This window comes from Triticum dicoccoides, chromosome 3A (genome assembly GCF_002162155.2).
Source record: "Triticum dicoccoides isolate Atlit2015 ecotype Zavitan chromosome 3A, WEW_v2.0, whole genome shotgun sequence".
NCBI lineage: Eukaryota > Viridiplantae > Streptophyta > Magnoliopsida > Poales > Poaceae > Triticum > Triticum dicoccoides.
The window spans coordinates 656,232,564-656,251,617 of NC_041384.1; positions in this window are offsets into that span (position 1 = coordinate 656,232,564).

A 19,054-nucleotide genomic window follows, 5' to 3' on the forward strand; every position below is an offset into this window, starting at 1 on the left:
TCCTACTAGGACTCCAAGTCCAATTCGGACCCCCATTCCTTTCACCTGTAGAAAAATGGCCATTTGTCCCGGTTGGTGAGGGCCTTTAGTCCCGGTTCTGGAACCGGGACTAAAGGGTCGGTACTAAAGCCCCACCCCCCCTTTAGTCCCGGTTCTTACACAAACCGGGACTAAAGACCCTCCACGTGGTTGCTGTTTGGAGCTCCACCTTTAGTCCCGGTTGGTAACACCAACCGAGACTAAAGGAAATTTTACAAGTTTTTTTTTAATTTTTTTAATTTTTTTATTTCAAAATTCTGAATTATTTTATAATCTCTAGTCACCCCTCATCGCTGCTCAATTTAACCTCTAATCTCTAATCACCCCTCATCATTCCAACCCATCTAACTTCCGACTGGTCACCCATCCTCTCACTACTCCATCCTGAGCACGCTTAACTTTCGGATTCTATTCCCCCTCGTTTCCAAGTCTGCACTTGTTGTTTTTCTGACAATAGTAAGATGTCAATCCTATTAACCCTCGGGAGTTTATCTTGAGCATGAAGTTACACGTTTCACTGTTTGAGTTTGAAACTATTATTCTAAAAACAATAATTATTTAGTAACACTAATATTTCTTGAGTAAGTAGTTTGACCATAGTTTGACCACAGTTTGACCATGGTTTGACCAGATTTTACCAAGATTCAAAAAATTGAATTAATTATTTAGTAACACTAATATTCTTGAATAATTATGTAGTAACACTAATACTTCTTGAATAAGTAGATTGACCATAGTTTGACCAGATTTAACCAAAATTCAAAAAAAAAATAGAAATTTGAGCATAACTTTTTTCCTTTTAGAATTTGAGGATTCTAAAAATTTGCAAACAGGTCTGCGTGTCTGAATTATTTCTACTATCATTCCTAGTTAAATTAGGGTGAAAATAAATTACAGCTGAGTCAAGTACTTCTTCGTCCACATGCAAGAATTAGGTGTGTGGCGTGGGGCTAGGATGATACACATAATTTGTTTGGATTTATGAAAGTAATGTAACAAAGTAACAATGTAATGTACTGGTAATGTTGTAAGCTTGCTAATGTGTTGTGTTCTACTCCGAGTTGGTTAGTTCAAAATTTAAATTTGAACTAAAACCATGTCAAAAATTATGAAGCAGGTGGAGTACTTTATTTAGACTAGATGATACGATCCCGCGCGTTGCTGTAGAAATGGTATATAGTTTTTAAATGTTATGTAGCATACAAATTCAATCCTTATAATTTGAACTATGTGAGAAATTTCTGCGTAAGGAAAAAAATCTTAACATGAAAAATTACGCATGTCACAATCAAATGCAATGCAATTTAAACCCAACTTGGGATGCACTAATGCATGTCGCATGGTAGAGAATTCTCATGCTTACATCGCATGGTAGAGAATTCTCACGCTTAGATCGCACGGTCTTTGCCCTTCTCAAGTGTTGTGCATAGGCGAAGTCCGCTGAGCAAGAAACCGGCAATCCAATAACATCAAAGTGATACGTATGACATATTAAGAATTAGGCTTAATTTGTAGATCCTGATACAATGTTTTTTGCCGATAAGATCATCTACATGGGTGTGTGTGCGCACGCGCAGCCACTGTCGGCCTGGCGGCCGCTCTACATGGTCGCCCTTCATGCCTCTCCCAATGTCTTCACGAAGGCCATTTCCATGTACCCCTCATGCTCCCCATCTTCCACCTCTATTGTTGGGTCCCCTTCTGAGCTTCAATTTCCTACCCTATTTATAATGACATGTTGCACCCTCTGTCCATCCTGTCCGTAATGAAATTTGATGAGAAACACCATAGAATCCTCCATCCTTTCGGTCCCATTGTTCTGAGGCCATGTATGTACATGCTAGGCTCATCAAGTTTAACCCGAGTATTTCGCACATGCAAAACTGTGGTGCACCCGTTGTATGTGAACATAGAGCTTATCACACCCGATCATCACGTGGTGTCTCGGCACGACGAACTGTCGCAACGGTGCATACTCAGGGAGAACACTTATACCTTGAAATTTAGTGAGGGCTCATCTTATAATGCTACCGCCGTACTAAGCAAAATAAGATGCATAAAAGATAAACATCACATGCAATCAAAATATGTGACATGATATGGCCATCATCATCTTGTGCCTTTGATCTCCATCTCCAAAGCACCGTCATGATTTCCATCATCACCGGCTTGACACCTTGATCTCCATCTTAGCGTCGTTGTTGTCTCGCCAACTATTGCTTCTACAACTATCGCTAACGCATAGTGATAAAGTAAAGCAATTACATGGTGCTTGCATTTCACACAATAAAGCGCCAACCATAAGGCTACTGCCGGTTGCCGATAACTTTTAAGAAACATGATCATCTGATACAATAACATATATCACATCATGTCTTGACCATATCACATCACAATATGCCCTGAAAAAACATGTTAGACGTCCTCTACTTTGTTGTTGCAAGTTTTACGTGGCTGCTATGGGCTTCTAGTAAGAACTGTTCTTACCTACGAATCAAGACCACAATGATGTTTCGTCAAGTTTGTTGTTTTAACCTTCAACAAGGCCCGAACATCGTCAAATTCGATTCAACTAAAGTTGGAGAAACAGACACCCGCCAGCCATCTGTCACAGCCCTAGAATTTGATTGCAAATAGTTGCACAAGCATCCATGCATCATGTCTAAAATTCTTTGAAAGTTGAAATGGGGATTGTTGAAACCCTAGCACCAGATCAAGTCAAATAGGTTCAACCTAAAATAATCTTCAATGATTCCAAAATGCATTTGAAAATGTTCATTATTTTTGTTAAAGGTGAAAACCTCTGCCAAAAATGATGCAAATATTTTTAGGCCATTCTGGATAATTGAACTAATTCATAAAGTATTTGAATTGGGGCATTTAATTGCTATAAATATTATTAAATGCTCTAGAAATTCTGGAAATAGCTAAGGGCCTCTGAGAAAGTTCAGTTATTGCCCATAATTAATTTCAGGATTTATAGAAATGATTTGGTGTTTTTGCTAAATCAAAAACAAATTGCAAAATTAGAAAAACTGAAACAAATATTAAAAGAGAGGGAGAAAAGGCCACTAGGCCACCTACCTAACCTACATGGCGGCCCAGCTGCGGCCCAGCACTGTTGGCCCAGCCCAGCAGGCGCCCCCACCGTCTTCAACCTCCTGCCAGTAGGCAGGAGGGCATGTGGTCGCCGCGCATGGGCATGCGCCCTGGCCACCTCCTCCCTCCCAGCCTGCCTGGCTCCTCCTCGACGCCCCGGAGACGCCACGCACCCCCAGACCCCTCGTTCACTCTCCCCCTCGCCTCCCTCTCTCGTTCCTCCCCATGGCCGAGCCGGTCATGAGCGCACCGCCGCCGTTTCTGAAGCCACCGCCGACCCCGCGCCCCCTTTTCCCTCTCTGGAAGCTCCTCCATGACCTGCTCTTCATCACCGCCGAGACAAACGATGCCGGAGCGCCCCGCAGCGTCGCCATCGCTGTTGTCTTCGTCCTCTGCACCGACAGCCGTCGTCATCTATTCGCGGCAACCCGACCGTCCCTGACCTCGCCGACGACGCCATCGGACGTGCTGTGAGCACCCGCATCGTCTCCCCCTTCTCCCCTGGTCGCGCCCGCCCTCTACGCCATAGCCCCGCCATGGCCGAGAGCTTCTCGCCGCCGCGCTCGTCACTGATGTCGCTAGCAGGCCCCAAACACCAAACCGAGCTTGCAGATTTCTTCCACGTGCTATGTAGATGCCGCTGCGCTGCTCAGCTCCCTCGCCCGCGAGCTCTAGCCCTCCCAGTCGCAACCACCAAGCTCCGGCCGCCGCTTTTGCCATCGCCGCCGTCGATTCTGGTGGCCTCGCAACCTGCTGCTGCCTCCACTAGATGCGCAAGGGCAAGGGCAACCCCCTGGTGCCCTTAGTTGCCGCTGCCGTGGCCTCTAGGGTGGACGCCGCTGCATCCGTGTGCTCGTCGGCGTTGAACTCCGGCGACACTGATGTGGCACCGTCGTTAGGCACTAATTACCCAGCTAATTACCCCCTGACCCACTTACATATGGGCCCCACACCCTTAAATAACCACGGTTTAATTCCTGTTTAGTTTAGTTAACCACTATGGCCCCACGCGTCAGCGCTGACTGTGCTGACATGGCACTTGACCGGACCCACCCGTCAGTGAACCAAGCCAACACTATGACACTGACCAGTGGGACCCACTGGTCAGGTTTGACCCTAGTTAACTCGGTTAACCTGCTGACACATTAGTGACACAGTGCTGACGTCATTAATGATTTTCTGGATTATTATAATCCTGGAAATTCCAGAAAACAATTTAAACTTCTAAAAATCATAGAAATTCAACTGTAACTCCAAATGAAATAATTTATATATGAAAAATTATTAGAAAAATTCAAGGAATCCATCTGTACCATTTTCATGCATGTTTGAACAATATTTGTCCTCTGTTTTGGACAAAACAAATAAAGGACATTTAAATAATCATATATGGAGTTGGAATTGGAATCATGTATTCAAACCAACTTCATTTAAATCATAGCTGGATGCATTAGCTCAAATCGTAACATTATTGCCATGTCACATTCATGCATCATACTGTTGCATTGCATTGATTGTATTTCTTCTCTGTTGCCGGTATTTGTCCCGTCTCGGTAGACGCTGCTCCGATGCTGTGATCGTTGACACTGATGAAGATTCAATGTTATCTTCAGAAGTGCCACGCAAGCAAAAACCCCTTGTTCATTCCGATAGAATCCCACTCTCTCACTCCTGCTCTCTTTTACTGCATTAGGACAACATCGTTTCAATTGTTACATGCTGCGGTAGATGAACCCCTTTCCTCTGCATGACCTGTCATTGCCACAGTAAATAGATGAAACCCACTAGCATGAGTAGGAATTGTTTGAGCCCTGATGTGCCTACTCATTCATGCTTGTTGTCATGCCTGCTACTGCTTAGAGTTGAGTCCGATCTGATTCATCGGGAATGAATTGGAACGTGGTGAACATGTCCTACCGTTGAGAGCTAAGTGTGTGAACATGATTTGCTAAAGGTAGCGGTGAGAGGCCATGTAGGAGTACATGGTGGGTTGTCTCATTGCAGCCATCCTCAGGAACTGAGTTCTGTGTTTGTGATCCATGAACAGTTACTACGACACATTGGGTTCCGGTAACTCGGCCCCTCTCGGCTTATTAATCAACTCGATCTCTGTCCAGGAGTTGCAACTAGTTTCTGGTGTTTGTAGGTAGTGTTAGTAGTCTACCAAGTGGCACCCGGTACAGGTGGGCTTGGGACAAACTAGGCACATTGACACGGTGTACCAAGTGGCACCCGGATGGTGGGCTTGGGAACCCTGCACACATCGTTTGGGGCCGTGAGCGACACCCCGGCCGGATCTCCTTGCGGATGGAACCCGAATAGGCGATAAACCTGGACTAGAAACTTGTTGGTTAGTCAGGTCGTGGCCGACTCCCTCGCCCGGCTTCCGCTTGAAGGTTGTCGAGGTACTTGACGTGTACAGGGCGATAAGTGGCGAGAGCATGTGTGAAGAAGTACACCCCTACAGGGTTATCATTATCTATTCGAATAGCCGGATTCCTCGGATATGGAAACTTGGACCCCTTGCATAGTTCATAGATAAGTGAAAGTGGATACTCTAGAATGCGCAAGATAAGCATGAGTGCTATGGATGGCGTTCTCGTAGGGAGACGAGAGCGGATCCATAGTGGTGTATTGGTATGGTGAATATGTGGACTTGTGTGCGCCGCCTCAAGAGTTACTTGCAGTCGTAGTTCAGGTTAGCCACTGAGTCAAAGCTAGCTTGCTGCAGTTAAACTCCACCACCCCTTTGTTGATACCGATGCATATGTAGTTAGTTCTGATGTAAGTCTTGTTGGGTACATTTGTACTCACGTTTGCTTATTTTATGTTTTGTAGAGAGATTTCAATCTCGCTAGTAGTTCCACATGGACTTCGACGTTTAGCTTGTTACCTCAGCTACGATCTTATACCCTTGGGAGGGTCTTGTAGATAGTCAGGCTTCTGAGCCTTCTTCATTTGTAGTTGTCTGCACTCAGACAAGTTAAGCTTCTGCATGTGCTTGTTGCTTGTATGCTCTGTATGTTGGGTCATGAGACCCATGCTTGTAATATCTCGCTCCTCGGAGCCTAATGAATAAATACTTGAGTTGTAGAGTTATGTTGTGATGCCATGTTGTATTTACACATATCGAGCATATTGTGTGTATGATTGAAATGCTTGGTATGTGTGGGATCTGGCAGCCTAGTTGTTTATCCTTGGTAGCCTCTCTTATGGGGAAATGTAGTCTTGTGCTTCCATGGGCCATAGTAGTCCGCTACAGCCAGGTTCACCGGAGTCCTGCTAGCCCAACACTACTGCTCCAGAACACTTGACTGGCCAGCATGTGATTCACTTTGTTCCTGTGTCTGTCCCTTCGGGGAAATGTCACGCGGTGACATCCAGAATCCTGCCTAGCCTACTACAGCTCGGTTCACCGGGGTCCTGTTAGCCCAGTGCTACAGCCCGGATTCGCACGCTGCTGACCGACATACTTGATGTTGATTCATGTATCCCTTTCCCCGTAAGTTAGTGCCACTTTGGTTTCATGACTAGTCATGTCGGCCCGGGTTCTCTGTCATATGGATGCTAGCGACACTGTCATATACTTGAGCCAAAAGGCGCAAACGGTCCCGGGCCATGGTAAGGAGACACCCGTGGGAACACCGTGCATGAGGCCGCAAAGTGATATGAGGTGTTACCGGCTAGATCGATGTGACTTGGAATCCGGGTCCTGGCAGCTTTGGTATCAGAGCCTGACTGCCTATAGGATTACCAAGCCAAACTGGTCGAAGCCGTGTCTAGAAATGCTTTAGTTATATAAGGGAATTGATTGTGGGATGGAACGTAAGGCTCTTTTTACTCCTTATACCTCATGCCCTCTGATCTGAGTCACCCTCTTATCTTCTACGGGGATTAAGAACTAGGCTTCTCAGCTTCTATCAGGATCACGTGTTACTAATCCGTAGACTTGTAGGATTGATGGATTCAAGCCTCAGCCCAGTTCCTACTACTTCCATATGTTCATAGCTGGCCTCAGAACGTTGATATTGTGATGTTGAGTGGTTATGCCACCATGTTTTGCAGGATGTCTCAAATCATTTTGAGCATTTACAGCCGTTATGCTGTCCGAGTCATCCCAGGTTTCTAAACAGTCTGATGCAATTGCAAATCTCTTCATCCCGTTTCCGATGTCCTTTTGGGCCAGATTAAGCACACTAACCGGTCAGTTGAGGTAATTGCCTCGACATATATGTTGGATCTATTATTATCACCCTAAGTGTTTTAGGGAGTCACCTAGTAATCTAGCCATGTCTTGTGTTCCCGGTGTGATGATTCTGGCCACCATTCTCGAAAGCATCCCGTGATGCCATTTATTTAGTAGGCCTTCTATTTTTGGGTTTTGAACCCGAGATTCACCCTACTTACTTCATGTTGATAGTGTTTGCTCATTCCTTTAGGTTATTAGTAACCTTTGCATTAGTCCTCGAGGTCTGTGGTATTTCCTTCTTCCAAATACTACGAACCACTTATGGCAGAAATTTGTTGGATCAAAAGATCACAATAAGAGTGCTCTCGACGAGTTCTCAATTCTATGATGTGACTCTGCCAGTTCTACCTTCTTTGCATGGGTTATCCGGAAGAAATATGTTGAACTTGGTTCGACATACTAATCTATGCATCCACAACTCAGAAAGTTAATATGTTCCTTTGAGTTGTCCCTCTCTTTAGTTGTATCATGATCTCCGTCTATGACTTCATAGTTAAGAGCATGTCTTGCATTCATGCTCATCGATACCTCTTATTCTTGTGGTCTGTCAAGCCATTCTATTCTGGAATGACTAGGAGAAACAAACTCCAGTACCTCATCCATACTTAGGATTGGGTCAAAGCAGTTTTATTCCGTAGGTCAAAATGCCAATCCAGCTTTTGATTATGTTCTAACATGAAGTATTGCCCTCTTGATGTCAGGAATATCATGAGAATTGCACCATTTCTTATAAATTCTTGTTGCAGTGATACTTCTTGCCATCATTGTTCATTCCTCGGTTCCTATGTTATTGTAACCGGAATGCCGACAAGTGAATCGTGATGTGTGAAATCAATACTCCGAGCAACTCGTTGCTTGGTAGTAAATGGACAATATTCTCATTCTTAGCGTGTTGGTTATTGAACTACCATTCTAAGATTGTGCTACCTAGACCATTTTCCTGGTGTACCCTTCGATCTTGAGCTAGGATTGAATCCCTTGCTTATTTGACCATATCATCTTGCCCCGAAAAGCAAGATTGTTCTCGAGCTTAGTAACATATAGGTGGTTCGTGATCTTCCAAATATCTTCTCGAAAGTGTTACCAGGTTGTCACCTGACTGCTATGTTGAGTTCATGATCAAGTTGGTTCCTTGTAGCCACGCCTTTTCTCCAAGAACCTGTGTTGGATACCCCTGAGCTAGTTGGTTAAGCTAAACAATAACTTGGAGAGTTGGAAGATAAGAGCTTGTCTGACCTAGTTCATGTTAAGGGATATCTTGTGTGTGTGTGTGTGTCGAAGAAGGATGATATCTTCATAAATTGGTCCTCGTGATCAGTTGTTGGATCTATTGTCTTGTCCAAACTTTTATTTGAGTGTGGGCTATCCTCAAATCAAATCAGAACCAACGATGTTCGTAATGTTGTCTTACTCGAGGTTGATTCCTCGGGCATACACCATTACATCCTTTGGTCTGACCAATGCTATCACGTGTTCACATAATTATGGAATTCCATCTCCATGGAAACCTGGATGAATTGTTGTTGAGCCCATTAGCAACACTGCTACCTTCTCCATGATTCATTTTGAACATCCAGCTAGTATTGGAAACTTTATAGGTATTATCTTCATGTTTCGTTCATGAAGCATATGTTTGGATGAAACAAGTGACTACCTCTGATTCATGTGCATTTGGTGAAAGTTGCCGCCGTGAATTCGAGAAAGTTAGTTTTGCTTCCTCTGGAATTATCCCAAGTCAGTCGTGCACATGTGCGAAGTATTCTATGGTTTGGAGACTTGCAACCTTCATTCTATATGTATCCCTAGCACATGAAGCCACTGATTGAATTGTTCAAGGATAAGAAGTTCAAATGCTATTCCCGAAGGGCCCAGACAGACATGCACAAGACTTTGTTATTTCAATGATGGTTCCCCATCTGAACCCGGTAGTGTTTTATTGTAAGACTACTATGTGAGCATGCTTGTCTTGGACAACGTGTTCATAGGTTTGTAGCAGAACCAGCTCATGTTTTGGAGCTTGATATCGTAGTTCATTTCTCGAGAATCTTGCAACGCCATCTCATCGACTTGTGTTGCAAACTTTCTTTTCAGACATGCTGAGTCTGAAGTATCCTATCACCAATCGGATCTGAATCTCAGGCAGATATGATGGTTGGAACATTCCCAACAGTTGCATTTTCTTCCCAGTTTGCACCGCCATTGTGCCAATTCCCCATGGGCTGCCTTTTCGGTAGTTGCTGCCCAATATCATCTTCAAAAAGTGGACTTACCATGAGTCCCATCCATTTCCGATGATAAGCAAAAATCATGCATTGCGTTGTCTTCAACAAGGTAGTCCACATCATCCATTCTAGTCCGGGTATGCCATTCCTCTGAACTTCACCAAAGGATTGTTGGTGAATTGCCTTAGGCTGGTATAGAGAGTTTCAATGATCTCCATATCAAAAGTAATTCTTTTTGCCACTTAAGGGAATAAGTCTATGAGTCATCTCCCCTAAGATGTCTCGTTATGGTATCATGGGCAACTTAACTCCTCACTACCTTGAAACCCCCTCGCCACCTTCTTGAGTGTGGAATTGTTGCCTACCTAGTGAATCTTCGTCATCTGTTTCACTCCATTCCTTTGGATGTATGTTTCGTGTCTTAACTCGGGAGATGTTGTACATCTCATTCCGTGAGTTGAACGTCAGTTGCTCGATCTTCATGAAGATTGATTCGTCTAGAGTTTTCCCTTTCTTCTCATTGTCATGGTGGATGGAGTTCTCAGAACAAGATGTCAAGACAAGGATGATGATCGAATCAACATTCTTATGAAGTGCAACCTGGATCGTGAAGTTTGTGTTAGCGTTGTGCCTCCCTGTCTTCTTACCTCACGTCTTGAATCTCAGGGCGAGATTCTTGTTTAGTGGGGGTGAGTTGTCACAGCCCTAGAATTTGATTGTAAATAGTTGCACAAGCATCCATGCATCATGTCTAAAATTCTTTGAAAGTTGAAATGGGGATTGTTGAAACCCAAGCACCAGATCAAGTCAAATTGGTTCAACCTAAAATAATCTTCAATGATTCCAAAATGCCTTTGAAAATGTTCATTATTTTTGTTAAAGGTGAAAACCTCTGCCAAAAATGATGCAAATATTTTTAGGCCATTCTGGATAATTGAACTAATTCATAAAGTATTTGAATTGGGGCATTTAATTGCTATAAATATTATTAAATGCTCTAGAAATTCTGGAAATAGCTAAGGGCCTCTGAGAAAGTTCAGTTATTGCCCATAATTAATTTCAGGATTTATAGGAATGATTTGGTGTTTTTCCTAAATCAAAAACAAATTGCAAAATTAGAAAAACTGAAACAAATATTAAAAGAGAGGGAGAGAAGGCCACTAGGCCACCTACCTAACCTACCTAGCGGCCCAGCTGTGGCCCAGCACTGTTGGCCCAGCCCAGCAGGCGCCCCCACCGTCTTCAACCTCCTGCCAGTAGGCAGGAGGGCGTGTGGTCGCCGCACGTGGGCACGCGCCCTGGCCACCTCCTCCCTCCCAGCCTGCCTGGCTCCTCCTCGACGCCCCGGAGACGCCGCGCACCCCCGGACCCCTCGTTCACTCTCCCCCTCGCCTCCCTCTCTTGTTCCTCCCCATGGCTGAGCTGGTCATGAGCACGCCGCCGCCGTTTCCGAAGCCACCGCCGACCCTGCACCCCCTTTTCCCTCTCTGGAAGCCCCGCCATGACCTGCTCTTCATCTCCGCCGAGACAAACAATGTCGGAGCGCCCCGCAGCGCCGCCATCGCTGTTGTCTTCGTCCTCTGCACCGACAGCCGTCGTCGTCGATTCGCGGCAACCCGACCGCCCCCGACCTCGCCGACGACGCCATCGGACGCGCTGTGAGCACCCGCATCGTCTCCCCCTTCTCCCCTGGTCGCGCCCGCCCTCTACGCCGTAGCCCCGCCATGGCCGAGAGCTTCTCGCCGCCGTGCTTGTCACTGCTGCCGCTAGCAGGCCCCAAAGACCAAACCGACCTTGCAGATTTCTTCCACATGCTGTGTAGATGCCCCTGCGCTGCTCAGCTCCCTCGCCCGCGAGCTCTAGCCCTCCCAGCTGCAACCATCGAGCTCCGGCCGCCGCTTTTGCCATCGTCGTCATCGATTCCGGTGGCCTCGCAACCTGCTGTTGCCTCCACTAGATGCGCAAGGACAAGGGCAACCCCCTGGTGCCCTTAGTTGCCGCTGCCGTGGCCTCTAGGGTGGACGCCGCCGCGTCTGTGTGCTCGTCGGCATTGAACTCCGGCGACGCTGACGTGGCACCGTCGTTAGGCACTAATTACCCAGCTTAATTACCCCCCTGACCCACTTACATATGGGCCCCACACCCTTAAATAACCACAGTTTAATTCCTGTTTAGTTTAGTTAACCACTATGGCCCCATGCGTCATCGTTGACCGTGCTGACATGGCACTTGACCGGCCCCACCCGTCAGTGAACCAAGCCAGCACTGTGACACTGACCAGTGGGACCCACTGGTCAGGTTTGACCCTAGTCAACTCGGTTAACCTGCTGACACATTAGTGACACGGTGCTGAAGTCATTAATGATTTTCTGGATTATTATAATCCTAGAAATTCCAGAAAACAATTTAAACTTCTAAAAATCATAGAAATTCAATCGTAACTCCAAATGAAATAATTTATATATGAAAAATTATCAGAAAAATTCAAGGAATCCATCTGTACCATTTCCATGCTTGTTTGAACAATATTTGTCCTCTGTTTTGGACAAAACAAATAAAGGACATTTAAATAATCATATATGGAGTTGGAATTTGAATCATGTATTCAAACCAACTTCATTTAAATCATAGCTAGATGCATTAGCTCAAATCATAACATTATTTCCATGTCACATTCATGCATCATACTGTTGCATTGCATTGATTGTATTTCTTCTCTGTTGCCGGTATTTGCCCCCTCTCGGTAAACGCTGCTCCGACGTTGTGATCGTTGACACTGATGAAGACTCAATGTTATCTTCAGAAGTGCCATGCAAGCAAAAACCCCTTGTTCATTACGATACAATCCCACTCTCTCGCTCCTGCTCTCTTTTACTGCATTAGGACAACACCGTTTCAACTGTTACATGCTGCGGTAGATGAACCCCTTTCCTTTGCATGACCTGTCATTGCCACAGTAAATAGATGAAACCCACTAGCATGAGTAGGAATTGTTTGAGCCCTGATGTGCCTACTCATTCATGCTTGTTGTCATGCCTGCTACTGCTTAGAGTTGAGTCTGATCTGATTCATCGGGAATGAATTGGAACGTGGTGAACATGTCCTACCGTTGAGAGCTAAGTGTGTGAACACGATTTGGTAAAGGTAGCGGCGAGAGGCCATGTAGGAGTACATGGTGGGTTGTCTCATTGCAGCCGTCCTCAGGAACTGAGTTCTGTGTTTGTGATCCATGAACAGTTACTACCACACATTGGGTTCCGGTAACTCAGCCCCTCTCGGCTTATTAATCAACTCGATCTCTGTCCAGGAGTTGCAACTAGTTTCTGGTGTTTGTAGGTAATGTTAGTAGTCTACCAAGTGGCACCCGGTACAGGTGGGCTTGGTACAGACTAGGCACAATGGCACGGTGTACCAAGTGGCACCCAGATGGTGGGCTTGGGAACCCTGCACACATCGTTTGGGGCCGTGAGCGACACCCCGGCCGGATCTCCTTGCGGATGGAACCCGAATAGGCGATAAACCTGGACTAGAGACTTGTTGGTTAGTCAGGTCATGGCTGACTCCCTCGCCCGGCTTCCGCTTGAAGGTTGCCGAGGTACATGACGTGTACAGGGCGATAAGTGGCGAGAGCGTGTGTGAAGAAGTACACCCCTGCAGGGTTATCATTATCTATTCGAATAGCCGGATTCCTCGGATATGGAAACTTGGACCCCTTGCATAGTTCATAGATAAGTGAAAGTGGATACTCTAAAATGCGCAAGATAGGCGTGAGTGCTATGGATGGCATTCTCGTAGGGAGACGGGAGCGGATCCATAGTGGTGTATTGGTATGGTGAATATGTGGACTCGTGTGCGCCACCTCAAGAGTTACTTGCAGTCGTAGTTCAGGTTAGCCACTGAGTCAAAGCTGGCTTGCTGCAGTTAAAGTCCACCACCCCTTTGTTGATACCGATGCATATGTAGTTAGTTCTGATGTAAGTCTTGTTGGGTACATTTGTACTCACGTTTGCTTATTTTATGTTTTGCAGAGAGATTTCAGTCTCGCTAGTAGTTCCACGTGGACTTCGACGTTTAGCTTGTTACCTCAGCTACGATCTTATACCCTTGGAAGGGTCTTGTAGATAGTCAGGCTTCTGAGCCTTCTTCATTTGTAGCTGTCTGTACTCAGACAAGTTAAGCTTCCGCATGTGCTTGTTGCTTGTATGCTCTGTATGTTGGGTCATGAGACCCGTGCTTGTAATATCTCGCTCCTCGGAGCCTAATGAATAAATACTTGAGTTGTAGAGTTATGTTGTGATGCCATGTTGTATTTACACATATCGAGCATATTGTGTGTATGATTGAAATGCTTGATATGTGTGGGATCTGACAACCTAGTTATTTATCCTTGGTAGCCTCTCTTATGGGGAAATGTAGTCTTGTGCTTCAATGAGCCATAGTAGTCCGCTACAGCCCGGTTCACCGGTGTCTTGCTATCCCAACACTACTGCTCCGGAACACTTGACTGGCCGGCATGTGATTCACTTTGTTCCTGTGTCTGTCCCTTCGGGGTAATGTCACGTGGTGACATCCGGAATCCTACCTAGCCTGCTACAGCCCGGTTCACTAGAGTCCTGTTAGCCCAGTGCTACAGCTCGGATTCGCACGCTGCTGACCGACATGCTCGATGTTGATTCATGTATGTCTGTCCCCATAAGTTAGTGCCACTTTGGTTTCATGACTAGTCATGTCGGCCCGGGTTCTATGTCATATGGATGCTAGCGACACTGTCATATACGTGAGCCAAAAGGCGCAAACGGTCCCGGGCCATGGTAAGGCGACACCCGTGGGAACACCGTGCGTGAGGCCGCAAACTGATATGAGGTGTTACCGGCTAGATCGATGTGACTTGGAATCGGGGTCCTGACACCATCATTACGCAAAACAAGTTGCATGTCTGTTGGTGGAACCGGTCTCATGAACGTGGTCATGTATGGTTGGTCCGGGCCGCTTCATCCAACAATATCGCCGAATCAAAATAAGATGTTGGTGGTAAGCAGTATGACTATGATCGCCCACAACTCTTTGTGTTCTACTCGTGCATATCATCTACGCATAGACCTGGATCGGATGCCACTGTTGGGGAACGTAGCATGCAGTTTCAAAAGAATTCCTACGATCACGCAAGATCTATCTAGGAGATGCATATCAACAAGAGGGGGAGAGTATGTCCACGTACCCTCGTAGACCGAAAGCAGAAGCGTTAGTTTAACACGGTTGATGTAGTCGAACGCCTTCTCGATTCAACCGAGCGAGTATCGAATGTACGGCACCTCTGAGTTCAGCACACGTTCAGCTTGATGACGTACCTCGAACTCTTGATCTAGCAAAGTGTCGATGGGGAGTTTCATCAGCACGACGGCATGGTGATGGTGTTGGTGAAGTGATCCGCGCAGGGATTCGCCTAAGCACTACGATAATATGACCGGAGGAGTAAACGGTGGAGGGGCGGACCGCACATGGTTAAGAATAATTGATGTGTCTTAGAGGTGCCCCCTGCCCCCGTATATAAAGGAGGAGAGGGGAGGAGGTCGGCCTAAGAACGCCCCCAAGTGGGGGGAGTCCTACTAGGACTCCAAGTCCAATTCGGACCCCCCATCCTTTCACTAGTAGAAAAAGGGCCATGTGTCTCGGTTGGTGAGGGCCTTTAGTCCCGTTCGGTACTAAAGCCCCGCCCCTTTAGTCCCGGTTCTTACACGTACCGGGACTAAAGGCCCTCCACATGGCTGGTGTATGGAGCTCCACCTTTAGTCCTGGTTGGTAACACCAACCGGGACTAAAGGAAATTATACAATTTTTTATTTTTTATTTTTTTAATAATTATTTTTTTGATTTCAAATTTTGGAATTATTTTATAATCTCTAATCTCTAATCACCACTCATCGCTGCTCAATTTAACCTCTAATCTCTAATCACCCCTCATAATTCCAAACCATCTAACTTCCCGACCGGTCACCCATCCTCTCACTACTCCAGCCTGAGCACGCTTAACTTTCGGGTTCTATTCCCCCTCGTTTCCAAGTACACACTTGTTGTTTTCCTGACAACAGTAAGATGCCAATCCTATTAACCCTCAGGAGTTTAGCTCTAGCATGAAGTCACACGTTTCACTGTTTGAGTTTGAAACTATTATTCTAAAAAGCAATAATTATTTAGTAACACTAATATTTCTTGAGTAAGTAGTTTGACCACAGTTTGACCACGGTTTCACCATATTTGACCAAAATTCAAAAATAATTGAATTAATTATTTAGTAACACTAATATTCTTGAATAATTATATAGTAAAACTAATACTTCTTGAATAAGTAGTTTGACCAGATTTAACCAAATTTCAAAAAAAATGAAAGTTGAGCATAACTTTTTTCCTTTTAGAATTTGAGGATTCTAAAAATTTGCAAATAGGCCGTAGGCCGTCAAAATCGGATGCGGATTTTCGTGCTGAACATTTTGATATATTATACGTTTTTCCCGACATCGTATGCAAAAGTTATAGCCATGTTACTTTTTCATGACACTTTTTTAGAAAAAAATGTTCAAATTTAAGTTTTTTAATTTTCCTAACTAATAGATATAGTAATATAACTACATCTCGAAGGATTTTATTTTTTGAAGTTTTTATCATTTTCTTTTGTTTTTTCCAAAACTAAAATGGCGATACACGGGGAGGGGGGTAGAGTTTGAGAAATGGCCCTTTAGTCCCGGTTTGTGACACGAACCGGGACTACAGGGCATCGCACCCTTTAGTCCCGGTTCATATCTCAAACCGGAATTAAAGATTACCTTTAGTCCCTCGAACCGGGACTAATGCCTTTAGCCGCTCACAGCGGGACTAATGCTCACATTAGTCCCGGTTCGTAATGCAACCAAGACTAATGTGTATATTGCGCTGTGACCAAAGCCCTGTTTTCTACTAGTGTTTTACCAGAGAGGGGAAGGGGAAGGAGAAGGAGAAGGAAAGGGGGCGCCGCCCCCTTCCCCACTCCAATTCGGACCCCTTCCAAGTGGGGGCGCGCCAGCCCCTTGTGGGCTGGTGTGCCTCCCTCCCAAGGCCCATGTGGCCTATTACTTCCCCCAGGAGGGTTCCGGTAACCCCTCGGTACTTCAATAATACCCGAAACACTCCGGAACCATTCCGGTGTCCGAATACTATCGTCCAATATATAAATCTTTACTCTCGACCATTTCGAGACTCCTCGTCATGTCCGTGATCTCATCCGGGACTCCGAACAAACTTCGGTCACCAAAACAAATAACTCATAATACAAATTGTCATCGAACGTTAAGAGTGCGGACCCTACGGGTTTGAGAACTATGTAGACATGACCGAGACACATCTCCGGTTAATAACCAATAGCGGAACCTGGATGCTCATATTGGTTCCTACATATTCTACAAAGATCTTTATCAGTCAAACCGTAATGACAGCATACGTCATTCCCTTTGTCATCGGTATGTTACTTGCCCGAGATTCGATCGTCGGTATCTTCATACCTAGTTCAATCTCATTACCGGCAAGTCTATTTACTCGTTCTGTAATGCATCATCATGTAACTAACTCATTAGTCACATTGCTTGCAAGGCTTATCATGATGTGCATTGCCGAGAGGGCCCACAGATACCTCTCCGACACTCGGAGTGAGAAATCCTAATCTCGATCTATGCCAACCCAACAAACACCTTTGGAGAAACCTGTAGAGCATCTTTATAATCACCCAGTTATGTTGTGACGTTTGATAGCACACAAGGTATTCCTCCCGTATTCGGGAGTTGCATAATTTCATAGTCAAAGGAATATGTAGAAGTCATGAAGAAAGCAGTAGCAATAAAACTTAACAATCATTATGCTAAGCTAACAGATGGGTCTTGTCCATCACATCATTCTCCTAATGATGTGATCCCGTTCATCAAACGACAACACATGTCTATGGTTAGGAAACTTAACCATCTTTGATTAATGAGCTAGTCTAGTAGATGCATACTAGGGACACATTGTTTTGTCTATGTATTCACACATGTATCAAGTTTCCGATTAATACAATTCTAGCATGAATAATAAACATCTATCATGGTATAAGGAAATATAAATAACAACTTTATTATTGCCTCTAGGGCATATTTCCTTCAGTCTCCCTGTCGGTGTCAAAACCGACGGATCTCGGGTAGGGGGTCCCGAACTATGCGTCTAGGCCGGATGGTAATAGGAGGCAAGGAACACGATGTTTTACCCAGGTTCAGGCCCTCTTGATGGAGGTAAAACCCTACGTCCTGCTTGATTAATATTGATGATATGGGTAGTACAAGAGTAGATCTACCACGAGATCAAGGAGGCTAAACCCTAAAAGCTAGCCTATGGTATGATTGTTGTCTGATGAAGTTGTCCTACGGACTAAAACCCTCCGGTTTATATAGACACCAGAGAGGGTTAGGGTTACACAAAGTCGGTTACAATGGTGGGGGATCTTGAATATCTGCATCGCCAAGATTGCCTTCCACGCCAAGGAAAGTCCCATCCGGACACGGGACGAAGTCTTCAATCTTGTATCTTCATAGTCCTGGAGTCCGGCTGAAGGTATAGTCCGGCTACCCGAACACCCCCTAATCCAGGACTCCCTTAGTAGCCCATGAACTAGGCTTCAATGATGATGAGTCCGGCGCGCAAACTGTCTTCGACATTGCAAGGCGGGTTCCTCCTCCAAATCCTTCGTAAAAGTTTGTAAACACCAAGAGTAGTGTCCGGCTCTGCAAAATAAGTTTCCACGTATTGCCACAGAGAGAATAGTATTAACACAAATCTAATCCGCTGACATATTCCGCAACGTGACATCACACTACGGCCAAGCCTTTATTCGAATCGTTTTCACTTTTCCACCTCAGCGTGTTTTGCGAGGCGGTTTCCTTGGCATGTCTTGTCAAAGCAGAGATCGTGTCCCCTTTATTTACGGGATTTTCATCAATACGGACGTGGGTAACCCAATCGTGCACGTTATCATGTCTTCTCGATTAAAGGTGAGTCCCAAATGGTTACGGGGAGGGCTCCTGGTATTCAACCTATTATAAAGAGACCAAGGCCTTACTCCTTTTCTCCAATCTCAAAACAAGTTCGCCCGTCGCCTCGAGTTCCAACACCCTAGGCTCCAGATTCCAGGCGCTTCGGACCTTCGACAATGTTCGGTCCCGACCTTCAAGGCCGATGGATGCCCTCCTCCGTCATGGAGGAGGACGTGCTAAAGTTGAGGGAGGCTAAGTTCTTGACCGCCGAAATTTTGCATAGGTTGCCTGCTCAAAGGCAGGCTATTCCCAGTCCCCAGCCCGGTGAGAGCGTAGTGTTCATGTCTCACTTCCTTTGGGGGTTAGGCTTCCCGATGGATCCCTTTGTGAGGGGGCTGATGTTCTATTATGGGCTG